This window comes from Populus trichocarpa, chromosome 10, assembly GCF_000002775.5.
Source record: "Populus trichocarpa isolate Nisqually-1 chromosome 10, P.trichocarpa_v4.1, whole genome shotgun sequence".
Taxonomy (NCBI): Eukaryota; Viridiplantae; Streptophyta; class Magnoliopsida; order Malpighiales; family Salicaceae; genus Populus; species Populus trichocarpa.
The window spans coordinates 4,392,454-4,410,805 of NC_037294.2; positions in this window are offsets into that span (position 1 = coordinate 4,392,454).

The following is an 18,352-nucleotide window of genomic DNA, read 5'->3' on the forward strand; positions in this document are numbered from 1 at the left end:
TCTTCGAAGAGTGATTTAAAATTGAGAGCTTATTGTGACTCAGATTGGGCAGGCTGTCCACTCACTAGGAGATCTACAACAGGCTATTGTGTTTTTCTTGGACCTTCACTGATATCCTGGAGGTCGAAGCGCCAGAAAACAGTTTCGCTTTCTTCTGCTAAAGCAGAATACCGAGCAATGACAGGAGCCTGCTGTGAGTTAACATGGTTGCGATGTCTACTGAAAGACTTGGGAATTTCACACCGTGAATCTGCCTTACTATATTGTGACAATAAAGCTGCATTACACATTGCAGCCAATCCAGTGTTTCATGAGAGAACTAGGCACATTGAAATGGATTGTCACTACATCCGAGACAAGATTCAAGATGGTTCCATTACTACAAAACATGTCGACTCTGCACATCAACTAGCAGATGTCTTGACTAAGCCCCTGGGAAAAGAGATCTTTGTTCCTATGGTTAGCAAGTTAGGAGTGCAGGATATCCACTCTCCAACTTGAGGGGGAGTGTTAGGAAATGAAATATTCCCGTGTATAGAATAGCAGAGTTGTATAAAATAGAAGATATGTATTTATTCACTTTCCATTGTAATGCCTAATATGTCGCTACTGAAGCTACAATGCAGCAACTGATTCCTGACTTGTAGGAATCAGTTGCAGCCTCCCTGTATAAGTATATGATTCAGTATCAATAACAATCACTCTGGTAAATTCAATCTTTCTCTTCATTCTTTTCAAGTACAACGTTGAAAATCCCTTCGATTGGATGGAGTTCATATCCTTGCAGCGAGTATAGTAATCTTGTGAACGTATTGCTAAAAACTGACATCCTACATCTGATTTATTTGTCTGAACTTTTTGTTGTGTAGCTCCTTGGCAGAAGTGGTTTAGCATTTTCAACTAAGCACCTTATGCCTCTGCTTGGTGCCTTTCAGAAATTAGTCTTTTTTAAAACCCATTAACCATGTAGCCCGAACTTCAATCATTAAACTGCATGGACAAAAAATGTGATTCTTTTTAGAAGCATGGGTCTTTAGTATACTTCACCACATTAAGCGTGGAAGTGAGAAAAAAGCATGAAGTTTGACCTTATATAAGAATGGACAAGGCAGTGATAGTATAAACTGATATTAAAAAACTACTTTGTGCAAATAACGTGCCTACAGATTGTTTCCATTTTCAACCACACTAAATTTTAGTCTGAGTAGTGGAAAACTGGGATTAGGTGGTAATGTCACACAACTTTTCACATATGAATTGGTGGGCGTTTTGAAGGAAGAGAAAAAAGTCGATGTTTTGACTTTGCAAATTCTAACTTTTGATGTTGCAGGGGGTATCTAGTATGATGTCTTCTATTTGGAGCACAATTTTCATTGTTTTACCTGCTTGTTTCATTGTGCAGAGGGAAAGCAAATTTCTTTGAGAGGAGGGTAGGAGACTATCAGAAGGCATCTATTATGTCAAGCCTGCAAGATGGTGGAAAAAACTACGTTTTCAAGATGGATGAGGAATTCTTGTCTATATCAAGTTTCATAGATATGCTAAAAGTGGGCATCCAAAATTTTTGTTACTATTTTTCATGGTGACATTTCTGTCTATATTCGACTTGATAGCAAGTCCAAGATCAAGCATTCATGATCTAAAAAGTTTATGCACTACCTTTATCACTGATGAATTGATGCTGGAATGGCAGTGTTATCATCATTGAATCAATAAGTGGTGATAAGCTTTTAATCAAGTGTGTGTGTGTGTGTGTTGTGTATATATATTGTCTAAGCAGTAATTAGTAAATCATCTCATTAGTCATAAAAGATTTATAAAATTCTATGTCAACAAGGTGCAATCCCCCTCACTTGAGTTTGCTCTCTTGGTTCTCAAAGTTTATCATTCATTAGTGCATCAGGCAATTGTTCAATGCTGCACCATGAAGGGGTTGGACTTGGCATCTGCTTCTGTGATCTTTCACCTATGACCTGACCAAGAAAAGAAGATCGGGACAACTTTCTGAATTCCTCAAAAAAAATTTGAGCTACATGATATTTGATGGAGGATCCAAAAAATCTAGTAGGATAGATACAGTGATAAATCCTTGACAGTTTCCCTGGTTCAACAATGCAGCCCCAACATCTCCTTGGAAACCCCAGCCAATGTTGTCCTCTGGTCGTCTCTCTCTAAAATTTTCCTATTCAATCCTTGCAAATAAAATATTTCTTTCATTTTTTTTTCTTGAAAAGATTTCTTTCAACGTATTTCTAAACAGGCCTTAAACAACGATGGTTGATCTAAGTGAACTGACCTCAATGATGTTTTTTCTTGTTTTTTATGTTGGACCATTCAAATGATGTAATGCTTGTTTCTTGTTACTTGTAAACTTTGCAATGCTTGTTCTTATTGATGGGCATCTTTTATTTTTCCAACATTCTTTTATGTATGTGATGTTTGGCTAAGATCTCTTTGTTACTTGTATATAACATTCAGTGCTTGCTCATTCAACATATTGTTGAGGTTTCCTAATTGTAAGTCTTGTGTTGCTACGTTCAGCTGCAAACATGAGACATCTTATTGTTAAGGCTTGCCTCGCGAGAAATCTAATGGACACATCAGTGTATTTCTGGCCTGGGTATGTCAATGGATGCATCAACCAAATACCTCACAGTGTGCCAGCCCAGGTGCCTGGTTGGTCATCATTCATGAAGGGGGCCTCACTTTCGCCAGTGATGGTTAATGCTCTGGTTTCAAGTCCTGCTTCAAGAACACTCACACTTCATGTTAAAGTCAGTGCTGTTAATTTATCCAGATCATATTTCTATTGTTCGAACTTTATCTATACAAAGCCAAGGATGAAATCTGTAAATTAATTTTCCTTATCCGTTAACTTCTTAGATTTTGTCCTGGTCTTCAGTGCTTCCTTTTCTTTGCTGAAGCCAGGTATGTCAGATGCTCTTTTTTGTAAATTAACCAAGGGATTTGATGGAAGCTTAGCAGAGCTCGAGAACACATTTGAACTTGCAGTCAAGGGATCAGATGATGAGAAGATATCTGCTGCTACAGTTCTTTGTGGGGCTTCTCTTCTTCGGTGTTGGAATATACAGGTAAGCTGATACTTGGTAATTGTTGGAAAGATTATTTCAAGTGAACTGCTTTTAGTCGCCCTCTCCAAAAATCATTCTAAAAATGCCAATGTCTTAATTTTGATGTAGGATCACCCTGCTCATTTCATCACTAGATTATTGTCTCATCCGGTTCCTGCATGCAGAGTATTCTAGGAGTGACAGCCATTTGATACGTTATGCTGCAATCCTAATGTACTTATCGTGGGAATAGCAACCGTGGAATGTGTTCAGATTTTTTCACTACATGGCATGGCTTGGTGAGCGAGTTGACTGTTAGAAAATAATATAAATCATATCCTGGGATTTCACCTAACAGCTTAAGCTATTGGGTTGAAATGGTTCTTTGACATGGTATCAGAGCCTTGATAACTTAACGGTCACGAGTTCGAATCTCACCATCCTAATTTATTTGATAAAAAAATTAAGCACAAAGTAATTTAGGTCTGTGCAAGTTTCAAGTCTAAAGGGCTTTTCACTTGAGGGAGTGTGTTAGAGAATAATATAAATCATATCTTGAGACCTCACCTAACAGCTTAAGTTTTTAGGTTGAGAAGGTTTTTTGATATTGGCCTCTTACTTATGCTTAATCTTCCGCTATTTTGATAAGAAATAATGTTATTGCTGGTTTGATTAGATTTTGATGACACTTTGTGCTTGGTTAATTTTGTGCAATTCGTTATTGTACTTCAGTTGTCTTAAGGTGGTTTCGAAGATATGAAACAATAGCTTGAGCACAAGTGAGCAATGTGACTGAAGTCGAAGATTCTTGGGCGTAGGAAAGCTTTAGAGTTTGCTCACTTAAAAAAGGACATGAACATGATAACTTATAATTTGACAAGATTTTTTTCTGGGAATAAACATTCAAGACTCCTGTTGGTGGTCCATTGTATTGAACTAAGGCTTTGTTTTGACAATTGAGTTGAGCTACTTTACCGCTCCTGAATGGAGCATATTCTGAAAATTGGAAAACAGGAACAGGGTGGTTGCAAAGGGATGAGATCATTTCACAAAGCTAGAATTGGTATAACAACTCATACCATCAGGATATAGCATGCTTATGAATTTTATTGTATTTGGAATTTCCATTGAACTCATATTTATCAAGAGAAAGGGGATTTATTTTTCTTAAAATAAACAACAATTTTTTCTCGTTTTGATTCTTTAATTGGTATTTACTTTAAGGGGCGCTTTTCAATAGTGATTGGAGCAGATCACCATTACATATAGCTAGGTCAGGCTACTCTACTTGTGTATACCATTACATATAGGTCAGGCTACTTGGTTATACACGGAAACTAGTTATATAAGGAAACCATGAGTAATGACTATAGTGATCTTAGGAAGCTATATATGGTAAGCTAAATCTTCTTTTCTAATTATGAGAGGATATACAGCTTGCAATATTAACCAGACATAGCCTATATGGTTAATTTGTCTGAAAGAAAATTATGTCGTTGTCACGTGAGAGCCCTGATAAAGATATCTGCCACTTAAAGATTTCTAGATACATAAGAAAGAGATGGTCTGAGCTTCAAATGCCTCATGGATGAAATGACAATCAACCTCGATGTGTTTAGTGCGTTCATGGAAGATGAGATTGGCTGAAATGTGAATGACACTAATATTATCTACATGTAGCACTACCAGAAAATTGATAAATACAAACGGAAATAGGGAATATTTTCGTCGGTAAATTTTCGAGGGATTTTACTGACGGAAATATTCCCTCAGTATATACCGAGGGAATTACCGTGGGAAAAAAAATTAAAACAAAGCAAAAAAAAAATGATGACGTGTCATTTTTACCAACGGAATTACCGACGGAATTACAGACGGAATTTGTTCCGTCGGTGATTCCGTCGGTAAATTTGTTGGTAAATTGTGAACACTGTTCATCATGTTAATTACAAAGGGAATCACCGACGGAAAATTCCGTCGGTATTTTCCAGAGAGTAAATCACCGACGGATTGAAAAGTCGTTGGTGTTATTTGGCGGTTTTCTAAAAAAATTTAATTAATTTAAAATTTTCATTTAAATATTACAGACGGAATCACCGACGGATTGAAAAATCGTCGGTATTTTTTGGCGGTTTCTGAAAAAAATTTACGAAATTGAAAATTTAAATTAAATATTACCGATGGAATTACCGACGGAATAATTAAAAAATATTAAAATTTAATTATCCGTCGGTAAATCCGTCGGTAAAACGTCCCAATAAAAAGCCTGAATGCCCTTATTTCACAAGAGACAGACCCGTTTCTTATTCTTCTTCTTCTTCTTCTTGTTCTTCTACTTCTTCTTCTTCTTCTTCTTCTTCACTATATGTAAAAAACATCATTAAGGTATGTCTTATTCTTCTTCTTCACTTTATGTAAAAAACATCATTTCTTATCTATTTTTTTCTCTCCTCATCTCCTTCTCTTTTCCTCCATGCTTGGGTATGTCTTCTTCTTCTTTCTTCTTTTATCCTCTTAGTTTTTTTTTTAATTAATATGCTTAATGAAATTTTTTTCTCTCCTTAGCTTCACTTGCAACTACATTAAGGTAAGATTTTTCTTTTTTCTTCTTTTTTCATGATTTTTTTCACTATATTTGTTTTTTATTTTATTTTTAATTGTTTTTGTTCTTAATAATTGTATAAATGTTGTTGTGAGATTTTTTTTTCATATGAGATCAATTTTTAGTAGATTTATTTATAGGATTTTTAAATTTTTAGCAATTGCAACTTCATTTTTTTCATATGAATTAATTTTTTAGTTGAATTAATTTTTTTATTTTATTTATTTGTTGCAAATTTGTTTGAATTGATTTTCTTATTCTTTTTTCCAAGCATTTTGAGTATATATTATACAGTGTTAATTTATGTTAATTTAATTATTTTATAATTTTATAAAATGAATTTTTTTTAAATGTTTTTCAATAATTACCGACGGAATTTCCGTCGGTAAATCCCTCGGTAATTCCGTTGGTAATAAAAAAATTATTACCGACGCGTCTGTTCCGTTAGTAAATCCGTCGGTAATTATATTACCAACGGATTTACCGACGGACAAAACATTACCGACGAACGATTCACCGACGGATCATTTCCGTCTTTGATTCCGTCGGTAATATAATTACCGATGGAATATGTGTCTTACACCGACGGAAAAATTCCGTCGGTAAAACTGTTAAATCTTGTAGTGTAGAGAGGTAGGGCCACTTGGAGAAAAACCAAGTTCAACCAACAGCCCTTGGAGCCAATGTATCTCAGCACAAGCTTGGGACATGACCCTATATTCATATTCAATAGAAGATTTAGAAGCACAATCTTGTTTCTTGCTTTTTAAAGAAATAAAAGCCGGGCCAAGAAACATACACCAACCCGAAGTAGAATGTCGAGTGTCACTTTAGGACATAATCAACATGACTATATGCTACCAGATCTAGTGAGGTACTAATAGGATAGAAAGGTCCCCACAAAGTTGTACTGTGAATATAGTAAAAAATCCTATAGTGACCAAGCTTCCAACCAACATTCAATAGGCTACAGGGTCTGATAACAAGTCACCCTTTTGCATAGCTTGGGATTTAGTTCCATATGAGTATTAAGAGGAGTGTCTTGGAGACCAGCAGTAGCCACCAAATCCTGAGCATACTTGTGTTACGACAAAAAAATACCATGCGAACTAACAGTAATTTCCAGACCAAGAAAATATGTAAGAGATCCTAGATCCTTCATGTGGAAAGAGTCTTGTAGATATTGTTTTAATTGTGAGATCAGAACCAAATCAGTACCCATGATGATTATGTCGTCAACATACACCAAAAGAATGACAATCTCAATCTTAGTTTTGTGAAGAAACAATGATGCATCATACTTGCTTTTTAGAAAAGCAAACTTGAGTAGGGTAGAAGTAAATTTATCATACCATGCACGAGGAGCCTATTTGAGACCATACAAGGAGCGATGCAACTTACACACTGCAGAAGTAGGTGTGGAAAGTAAACTTGCAGGAATAAACATCTTCCTTGAGATCCCCATGAAGAAAGGCGTTCTTCACATCCATTTGGTGTAAAACCTAATTTTGAGAAGTTGCAATAGCAAACATTGTGTAAATGGTGGTCATTTTGGCCAGCAAAGGTTTCCTCGTAACTAACTCTATATTCTTGATTATTTTCGAAAGCCACTAAGCAAGCTTTATACCTATCCAAGCTATAATCAACCTTAACCTTAATCGAATAAACCCACTTACATCCAAGTGGAGTCACATCTGTAGGACAATCCACCACATCCCAAGTCTTATTAGCCTCAAGAGCACATATTTTCTTCCTCATAGCCTGCTGCCAACATTGTTCTTTGACTGTCTGTGAATAACCAGTAGGAATAGCAATAAAAGATAGAGTAGATGACAATGCAGAAGTATTAGTACTTGTCATCTGTGACGAGAATCCATAACGGTCAGGAGGACTAGATACTTTAAAGGAACGATGCAGGGGAGTAGATGGCAAGGCAGGAGCAGAAGGGGGCAACACTTAAGGTCTCCTCTGGTATACCAACCTTGGCTTGAACCTTTCAACATGAGTACTAAGAGCACTAAACTTGTCATCAAAAGAAGGCAAAAAAACAACATAAGACTTTGGTGAGGAAGACATGGGAAAGAACCATTGATTTTCAAAGAAGAGCACATTCCGTGAAACACGAACTCGATTAGAATTGGGATCATAGCATAAATACCCCTTTTGTGTGACACTATATCCCAAGAAGGCACAATGAATGGATTGGGCAGAAAGCTTGTTTCTGCCATGCGAAGAAAGATGCATAAAACATATTCACTCAAAGATGTGAAGGTTTGTATAAGTAGGATTGTGATGATAAAGCCTAAAATATGGAGATTCAAAATCCAAAACTTGGGAAGGGAGTCTATGTATGAGAAAGGTTGTTGTGGTAAGTGCTTCTACCCAAAATATAGTAGAAACTGAAGACTCAATGAGCAGGGTTTGGACAACATTTAAAAGATGATTTCTTGCGTTCAACTACATTTTTTTGTGGAGTATATGGATAAGAACATTGAGAGATAATACCTTTTGATTACAAGAAAGAATGGAACTCGTGAGACATATATTCCCCACCCGAGTCAAACCGGAGAATTTTAACAGTGGCTGAAAATTAAGTGTCAACTAGAGCTAAGAACAATTTGAACATTTGAAAAACCTCTGATTTATTTCGTAAGAAATACACCCATATATATTTGTTGTAGTCATCGATAAATGTTATGAAATTTTTGTATTGCACATGAGAAATAACAAGACAAATATCCCAGACATCATTATGAATGATCTCAAAACTGTGAGTGGCTCTACGTCCTTAAGAAGGAAAGGGTAAAGTTTTACTTTTGCCAAGTTTGCAAGTTGCACAATCAAGAAGCATAGAAGAAGAAGAAGAATGCTCTTTATTATTCAATAGACTTGATTTCAACAAAAAAGATAGGACTCTAGAATGAGGATGACCAAGGCGCAAGGCGTGTATGCTAGACTTCATTGGACACTCTAGATTTGTGACAAAGTAAAGACATTACATAAGAGAAAGGTAAGCTTCATGGAACAGGTAGTTCATCCATGCTTAGGCCCCTTCGTTATCAACTGTCATGTCATCTGATTCTGCACAACACAACTACTATGAGCAAAGTGTATATCATAATTTTGATCCACAATCTGGCCAACAAAAGCTAAATTCATAGAAAGTATAGGTGAGACAAAAACAATTCTAAAGGAGGAAGAGATATCACCAACTAGCAACTGCCACGATGGGTAGAGCATTACCATTTGCTATTTGAATATTTGAAGAGCCACCATATTTTCTGACATTACTTAGACCATGGAGAGAATTGGTCATATGATTAAATGCACCCAAATCTAAAATCCAAGAGGGAGATGAAGAGTTAGTACCTTGAAGACCCAATGCTGAAAATGCACTCACAATCATTTCTTGCACCATTTCTCGAGTTAGAAAATGTGTTGCAGGCTGTGAAACAATAACATAATTTGCTGCATTACTAGCAGACATAGCTGGCTGTAAGTTTGTAGTACCAGCAGACATGGCTGGCTGGAAGTTACCAGTGACAACAATATGATAGGCCTTGTTGGAGCGTGTAGGTTGAATAGGACAGTCTTTAATAATATGCCTATGTTGCTTGCAGTAATTACAGAATTTTTTAGGATAGTTAGGGGCAATATGACCATATTTCTTGCAATTATAGCACTGTGTAATGCTCATATCACGACCCTTCCCCTTGTCATGGGCAGCATAGGCAACTAAGATAGTGTTAGAAGCAATACGTGACGGTTCCATAATGTTTTGAGTATTAATACGTTACGCAAGAGTTCTCTAAAGCATGCCTCCAAAGTCAGAACTAGATCTCTATTTACTAGAGAGGCACGATTAACTTCAAAATCAGGCCTCAATTTCATTAGAAATTGATCTCTTTGGCTGGCTTTGTGTACATGTTGTACTGTTGCCAATCCTGCCTCCAAACCTTCTATAGAGACCGTGGCTGCAACAATATCAGAATAGTCATTCCATAAAATCAGAAAACCAAAGTAGTAGTCTTGGACTGAAAGATCCCCTTGAGTATAGTTAGCAATGACTAACTCAAGTTGGAAGCGTCTGACGTTGTTGTCTTGCTTATAGACTTGCTTTAGATAATTCCACATAGTTTGAGTTGACCTATGAGGACGCAGAGGAAGAATCAGATGTGACTCCATAGAACCAAGAATCCAGGACATGATTTGATTATCTTTGACCTCCCAAGCTGCCTTGTTGGCCACATAATCTTCTGCAATCAATCCTTTTTTGCTGCTGCAATATATATATCCCCACAACTCCTTATCTTTAAGAAAGGTCTCCAATTGAAACTCCCAAGCAACATAATTTTTGCCAGTAAATCTGACACAAACATTATCTGACTTCTCCATAAATACTAAGGCTATGATTGAGAAAGACAAAAATTGACTGAGGGTTCTTAGAAAACTATGACTGAGGGCTCAGATACCATGACAGAATTCAAAAATCAGAATTCTTGATGATTCTATTTTCCAGCAGATCACCATTACATATAGGTCAGGCTACTTGGTTATACACGAAAACTAGTTATACAAGGAAATCATGAGTGATGACTAGAGTGATCTTAGGAAGCTATAGATGGTAAGCTAAATCTCCTTTCCTAATTATGAGAGCATATACAGCCTGTAATATTAACCAGACATAGCCTATATGGTAAGCTATTTATGGCTTTCTATTGATAATTTCATCCACAAGCTAACTCCTTTCTCCCCTCAATATTATGTTTTTTTTGTTAATGCTTTTATTGCCAGGTTCCACAACTTGCATGCTCATTGATGTCCATCTGTAAGGTTTTCGGTTCATGCATGCCTGATGTCTCCTGGACTCTGCCCATGCTGTGTTTTTGAATGCATTTGCTCTTCTTTTGAAGCTATGGCGGTTTAATCATCCTCCTCTTGAACATGGAGTGGGAGATGTACCCACAGTTGGTTCCACAACTTGCATGCTCATTGATGTCCATCTGTGAGGTTTTCGGTTCATGCATGCCTGATGTCTCCTGGACTCTGCCCATGCTGTGTTTTTGAATGCATTTGCTCTTCTTTTGAAGCTATGGCGATTTAATCATCCTCCTCTTGAACATGGAGTGGGAGATGTACCCACAGTTGGATCCCAGCTAACTCCTGTATACCTCTTATCAGTACGAAACTTTGCACCTAGTCTCTTCTGGAAACGTCCACAAGGATCAGAACAAGAGGAGACTCTCAGCAGTGGCTACTTCATTGACAATCTGTACAACCCATATTTTTGGACTCATTTCCCAAATTGAAAGTCTGGTATCGACAACATAAAAAATGTCCAGCTGCAACTCTCTCTAGTCTTGTTCACGGAACTCCTGTTCATCAGATTGTCAATGTGCTTCTTAACATGATGTTCACAAAGATTAGTAGAGGAAGCCAATCATTAACTAGTGTTACTTCTGGAAGCAGTAGTTCATCTGGACCTGGAAATGATGATTCTGCTCCGAGACCTAAATTACCAGCCTGGGATATCTTGGAAGCTGTTCCTTTTGTAGTTGATACTGCATTGACTGCCTGTGCTCATGGAAGACTTTCTCCCCGTGAACTGGCTACAGGTTGGTAAATGACTGTCTGACTTCATTTGTATAGGCAGGGGCATAAAGGGAACCTGAAAATTTGTAGAGCTGATGTTCCAAAATCTTATACTTGAGAAACTGGAACTTGCTGGCAACACTAACCTATATTGCCCTAGATTTTCTCAATTGACACCTATTTATGTGAGCTGATAACAAAAGCAACCAAAAACAGTAGAGTTATTTGATAGCGTTTGTTGAGAGATGACCCATTTATGATAAAAGTAAGTTATTTTCTATTGTAGCCTTGGCCAATTGCCTGCTGTTTTAACTTTAAAATTTTTGAATTCTCAAGCCTCAAAGATTTGGCTGATTTTCTCCCTGCATCTTTGGCAACCATTGTGAGCTACTTCTTGGCTGAAGTAAGTCGTGGAGTGTGGAAACCAGTATTTATGAATGGTACAGATTGGCCCAGTCCTGCAGCAAATTTGTCCAATGTTGGGGAAAAGATCAAGAAAATATTAGCTGCTACTGGTGTTGATGTCCCAAGCCTTGCTGCTGGTTTGTTCTTGCTATTATTTCCGAATGCATGTTTTGCAATAATAACATCAGGGAGCTGCCTTGCTAGGCAAGAAAAGAAAGGGCGAGGGGAGGAAAAGCATTTTAACCTACCACACAATGTGTTTGGCGTGAACAGATAATTCGAAGTAGTGGCTTCCAAAGCATTATACCACGCCTCATAATTAATATTACTTGCTCAACTATCCTATTTCTTTGCTCTACATGTGCAAGTGCACTAGCAAGGTTATCTGCAATTAAACTGCTGTAAGATCTTTCCTATTCGCAATCTTCTAGAAATGGTTTCTTAAATATTTTAGGACCTGTCATTCCAAAAGGTGTGAGCTCTCTGGCTACACTTCCGCTTCCCCTGGCTGCTTTTGTTAGCCTCACCATAACCTATAAAATTGACAAAGCCTCAGAACGATTTCTCAATTTGGCTGGTCCAGCCTTGGAATCCCTTGCAGCTGGTTGTCCTTGGCCTTGCGTACCAATTGTGGCATCTCTGTGGACCCATAAGGCGAAGCGATGGTTTGACTTCCTTGTGTTTTCTGTATCCCGTACTTTCTTCCTTCACAATAATGATGCAGTGTTTCGACTTCTTAAAAGCTGCTTCTCTGTAACTCTTGGTCAGAATGCCACAGCCATCTCAAGCAATGGTGGTGTTGGAGCTCTTCTTGGCCATGGGTTTGGTTCCCATTTTAGTGGGGGAATTTCCCCTGTTGCTCCAGGAATTCTCTATTCTCTATCTTCGTGTTTACTGAAGCATTCAAGATATTGCATCGATAACTGATGTGCCGTGAATTATTCGAAAATCAGCAACAATAAATCTGATGAAAAATAGTTCCCAAACGGCATTACCATCCATTCATATAACCCCTGTTTAGTTTTAAATGTTGCTTTCATTCATCTCCCTCTTTCATTCTAATTTGGTGATAACCACTCATCAAATCGACTTTAGAAAACAATGCAGCACCATGTAACTCATCAAGCAAATCATCAAGTATGGGTATAGAAAATCGATACTTAACTGTTATTTTATTGATAGCGTGGCTGTCCATACACATCCTCATGGTACCATCTTTCTTCGATACAAGCAAAGTAGGTACGAAACATGGACTAAGTGATTCTCGCATATAGCCCTTCTCTAAGAGCTCACCAATTTACTTTTGAATCTCTTTTGTTTTCTCTGGATTACATCTGTATGCTGGTCTATTAGGAAGTGAAGCTCCCGGCACCAAATCAATTTGATGCTCAATTCCATGAATAGGTGGTAACCCTTTAGGTAATTCATCTAGAAACACATCTTTAAATTCTTCAAGTAATTCCTTAATCTGTCTTGGTAAGTCCAATCCTTCTACTTGTAGTAATTGCTTTGCCCAGATCATGAAAACAGCCCCGCCGAAGCTAATGTCTGTTTGATGTCTCCTTTTTTGGCTAACAACAGCCCCTTACGTGATTTCACCTCCTTTTGTTGGCTTCGTAACTGATCCTCTCTAACCTGTTGAGAACTCAATGGTAACAAGTTCACCTTCTTTCCATTTAGCATAAAAGAATAAGTGTTCTTTCGTCCATTGTAGGTCACATCCTTATCAAAATGTCATGGACGACCCAACAACAAATGGCTAGCTGACATCAACGTCACACAAAACCTCATCATAATAGGTTTTAATGGAAAAGGGTACACGAACTTGCTTTGTCACCCGAATCTCCCCATTCTCATTCAGCCATCGCAAACTATATGGCCTGGGATGTGGAATGGTAGTTAAACCTAATTTCTCCACCAAGGTAGTTGACGCAACATTAGTGCAACTTCCATTATCAATTATCATCCCACACACCTTATCTTGAATCTGACATCGAATATGAAAGATGTTCTCGCATTGCTCATCACTAACGTCAATTTATGCATTCAGAACCCATTGCACAACCAACAAATCTCCCTTCACTGGTTTGAAATCTTCTTCTTGTTCAGCCACTTGTACCTTATCTTCATCTTCAGTTTCAACCTCATCTCCTCTGATCAGCTCTCTATGATCCCCATGCAAAATCATCACCCTTTTATTTGGACATTCCAAAGCAATGTGCCCATGTCCTAAGCACTTGAAGCACTTGATGTCCCGAGACCTCCTAGGATGTTGAGGTTCTGTCACCTTCTCCTTTCCCTTCAAAAAATCAGAACTAGTATTCCCCTTACTAAATTCCACCTTCTCATCTCGTTTAGTGTGCTCTATGTTCATGTAGGCGTAGAAACAGCCCTTGTCATGCTTGACGTAGTTACACCAGTTCGGACACCTCCTCGTTTCTGCTGCCTCTCTACTCGAGTTGTAAGCTTTATAACTTCCTCAAGGAAGATGTACGATTGTAATACAACAACATTAGTTATATCCTTCCTCAACCCTCCAAGAAATCTTACTAGTGTTTGCTCTTGGGGTTCAATTAATTCACATCGAATCAGCAGCAACTCAAACTCTTTCACATACTCTTCCACGCTCAAAGATCTTTGTTGCAAAGTCTGAAGTCTGATGTATAGCTCCTATTTATAGTAATCAGGAACAAATCTCTTCTTCATCACTCTTTTCATAGTTGCCAACATTGTAATCTCCTCTTCTTCATCCCTTCTCCTCTGAATCTTTAAGTTTTGCCACCATAAAAGAGCATAATCCATAAACTCAAGTGCTACCACCTTGCACTTCTTTTCTTCAGAATATTCATACCATTCAAACACCTTTTCAACCTTCTGAATCCACTCCAAGAATTCCTCGGGTAAACTACTTCCTGTAAATGGTAGAATCTTAAGTTTGAGACAATTAGAAGGATTATAATTCTGCCTTCTTGCTCTACCCCTATCATTGTCCTCATCATCCCCATTTGGATCTTCGTCAACTTCTATAATATCATTTCGTGGCACCATAAATGTTTGCCTCTGTTGGGGTTACAAATTATTTATTTGCATCATTTGCATAAGGGTATTCAACTGTTCATGAATTCCAATCATTTCATCCCGAATCTCAGCATGAGATCATTGTAAGCCCATAACCTGTGCCTATTCCAAACTTAACCCCCTTGGCAAATCTTCTTTATCTCCAGCCATAATTAAATTTATCAACCTCAATTTCAACAAGCCTTTCTTCTGTTTTTGGCTCCTGCTTTAGATTGCAACTGATGCTCTGATACCAGATGATGTGCCATGAATGATTTGAAAATTGGCAACAATGAATCTGATGAAAAATGGATGAAGGATGGGTATGGTTAGTTGTCTTTCTTTTGGTGTTTAGGCTGGATTATAGTGATTTTAAGGTAAATAAGATGGAGGATAGACTAGAATGATACTTTAATAAGTTGATCTGGACGCCACAAAGATCAATCTAGGATTTCGACGCCACACTCTTTGTGATTAAAGAGTGATAAGTCAGGTAGGGTTCTTCATAAAAATCAATTTAGAAGAACAATTCTTAATTCTGTAAGTTAAGTTTCAAATATTGGCCAAAAGTATTTATTACATATTCTGATACTATATTTATAATTGGAACATTCCTCCATAGTTAGGAAAATTCAACATGACAAAAGTCAAGCTAAAAAATTAGACTTTGACAAAGTAACTAGACAAATTTAACTAGCACACGTTTTTTTACCTTAATTGAAATATAAACAGACCAAATTTAAAACGACTATAACTTCTTGCACAAAAGTCCAATGCAATTATGGTTGGACAATCTAGAAAGATCACGTTCTGAACTTGAAATCCACCTAAATTAGTCTTGTCTTCACATGCAATGGATGACTTCAAAATCGAGTTCAAACTCATCTACTATTATGACCGTAAACAACATTAATTTCTTCACTTATTTGCATTATCAATCAAAACTCAAGTAGCCCAACATCAAAAGAACCATTAAGGGTTTTCCCATGTCCAAGTTTCAATTGTAGGTAAATAAGAATCTTTGAACCAATTCCAAACAGATTGCTAGCTTTTAACTCCGAAGCAGCTCCAATCATTCCAATTTGACTTGTCAAGGCTCTTTGCAGTTGTTTCGCTCACGCTCTTGTTATTGGGCTATCTAAATCTTCTTGTGGATTAGGTTCAGCTTTACGAGATAGATTATAATTCCCATTATGCACATCAATAACGGAAGACATTATTTCACTCATGATGCTTTCTGTAAGAGAAATGTCATGCATTGGGCTCCCTAGAGAGGTTAGGGAAGTTGAAGAGATCAAAAAATGGACTGAGATGTGGACAGTTTTCACTCACTGCGGCAATGACTCGAGTGAAACTTGCAGCTTCACTTGGGGCCTCTTTAATATGGTTATCTGGTGGTTTAGGTTTGGTTCAGGCATTATTTAAAGAAACATTGTCGTCTTGGTTTATGGCTGTTCACTGGTCCGAGCAGGAAGAAGGTTCCAAGGGGATGGTCGCCATGCTTGGGGGTATGCACTGGCATTTTTTTCAGTACTTTGCGGGGCACTGGCTTGGGGAGTTGACTCATCGTCGTCATCATCAAAACAGCGTCCAAAAGGTGTGCACATAGAATTTCTAACGAGTGCACTTGATGGGAAAATTTCACTTGGTTGTGATTGGGCCACTTGGCGGGCGTATGTGTTTGGTTGTGAGCCTAATGGTAGGTTGCGCACCTTCTTAGGTGCAAGAGGTGGATGCTGATGTTTTGAAGAGACTAAGTAAAGAATTGAGGCAATGGAATGAGAAGGAGCTTGCCTTGGCTTTGCTGGAATTTGGCGGGGTGGAGACTATGGTGCAGCTGTCGAACTGATAATCGAAGATCAGTGATTTCCAGTTTCACCAATGCCATTTTCTAATTTTACAGGTTAGCCAGTTTTCTAACATCTAGTTGCCCCAAATTTTGTTCAAGTGTAAGCTTTCACACTTTCCAGAAACAGAAAAGGAAATCTTGTACAAAAGGATTGTTTCATGTAATATATATAGGGTCCTGCACCACAGACTGTTGACGAGCATCCTTAGTTAATTGTCCAAGCTTTGTTCACAAGGACTCTGGTTTTGCCAATGGATTTGTACTTTCTAGTCTGATGAGGCAGATTAACGCGAGCTAAAATTGGTGGGAAAAATACTGTAAACATTACACTGTTTATTGGATCAAGTAAACAGTGTAATGATGTCTCTTTCTCTCTCTAAAAAAAATAAATATTTTCATATGATGTATTAATTATTTTTAAATTTATCATAAACAATTATATTTTTTTACATTTTAAAAGCACAATCTAAATACCTTTAAAGGTAAAAATTTATTATGGGCATTAATGAACAATTTGGTACTTTCAAATTGAATTTTTTGTTATTATTATTATTATTATTATTATTATGTAAGATGAAAGATAATTTTATATTGTCAAATATAAAAAATAAAATCAAAATCAAAAGCATATTGAACCGACTAAAATGTCATTAGAAGTTAAAATCAAAACTGGTTTTAAAGGGTATTTTTATCTTTTCTCAAAAACTATTTTTTAATATTAACATGTTAGATCATGAGCAATATGGTATCTGACTATCTGTCTAAATATATATAAAAAAGATGGGGCACATGTACAACATCAGGAGACGCCAACGCCTTTCCAGCGGTGTGTTCGGCGCCTCTTAAAATCAAAAAAATGTCTTTCTATTATGTCTTTGGAAGCTTTGTCGTGTCTTTTTTTTTAGTGTGGTGCGTGTTATTGATGGTGGTCTAATTTGTTGCTGGTGAGTTTTTTTTCCCCTTCTTTTCTCCATTATTCCTAGGAAATTACAGTTTAGTCTTTTTATTGTTTGTATTTCAACTTCAGTTTTTTATTATTTTGATTTTTAATTTTTGATCAAGATTTATTTGTTTTCAATTTCACAATTCAATCCTAATTTATCAAATATTGTATTTTCTAATTTGGTCCTTATTCTTTGAATTTTTAATTTTATTTCTTGGTTTTTTTGTAAAAGTTTTATTGATTTTCAATTTCACCTTTCAATTTAAATTAATTGTATTATATTTTTCAATTTAGCATTCATTGTTTTGATTTCTAATTCTTTCTTGGCTTTTGTGTAAATGTTATTATTCTTTTTAATTTAACCATTCAATCAAAATATTGTTTTTAATTTTTATATTAATTTTGAGCCTCATTCTTTTGTTAATTTGGATAAATTGATTTTTTTTTAATTTCATCCTTTGTATAATTAAACAAATTTTGTTATTCAATTTTGATCCTCATTCTTTGAATAACTATTTTTTTGAGTCCTTTTGTATAATTGAATTTTTTATTCAATTTTATCTTTTAATATTTGATTGATTAAGAATTAGACTTCATGATTTTTCAAATTAGATACTTTGAGTCTAATGACCCGGGTGATGAGTTTGAAAAGTTAAAACGATATTCTTTTTTATAAAGGGCTTTATAAACCTTTTGAATTTTTTATCAGGTTATTCTAATATTTTGATTTGGGCCGTGAGTTTGGCTGGATATCCCATGTTGGCTCGATCCTGATTATTGTGATTACAAGTTTGTCATGCTAACTCGAATTGACCAAGACTATTTTTATGTTT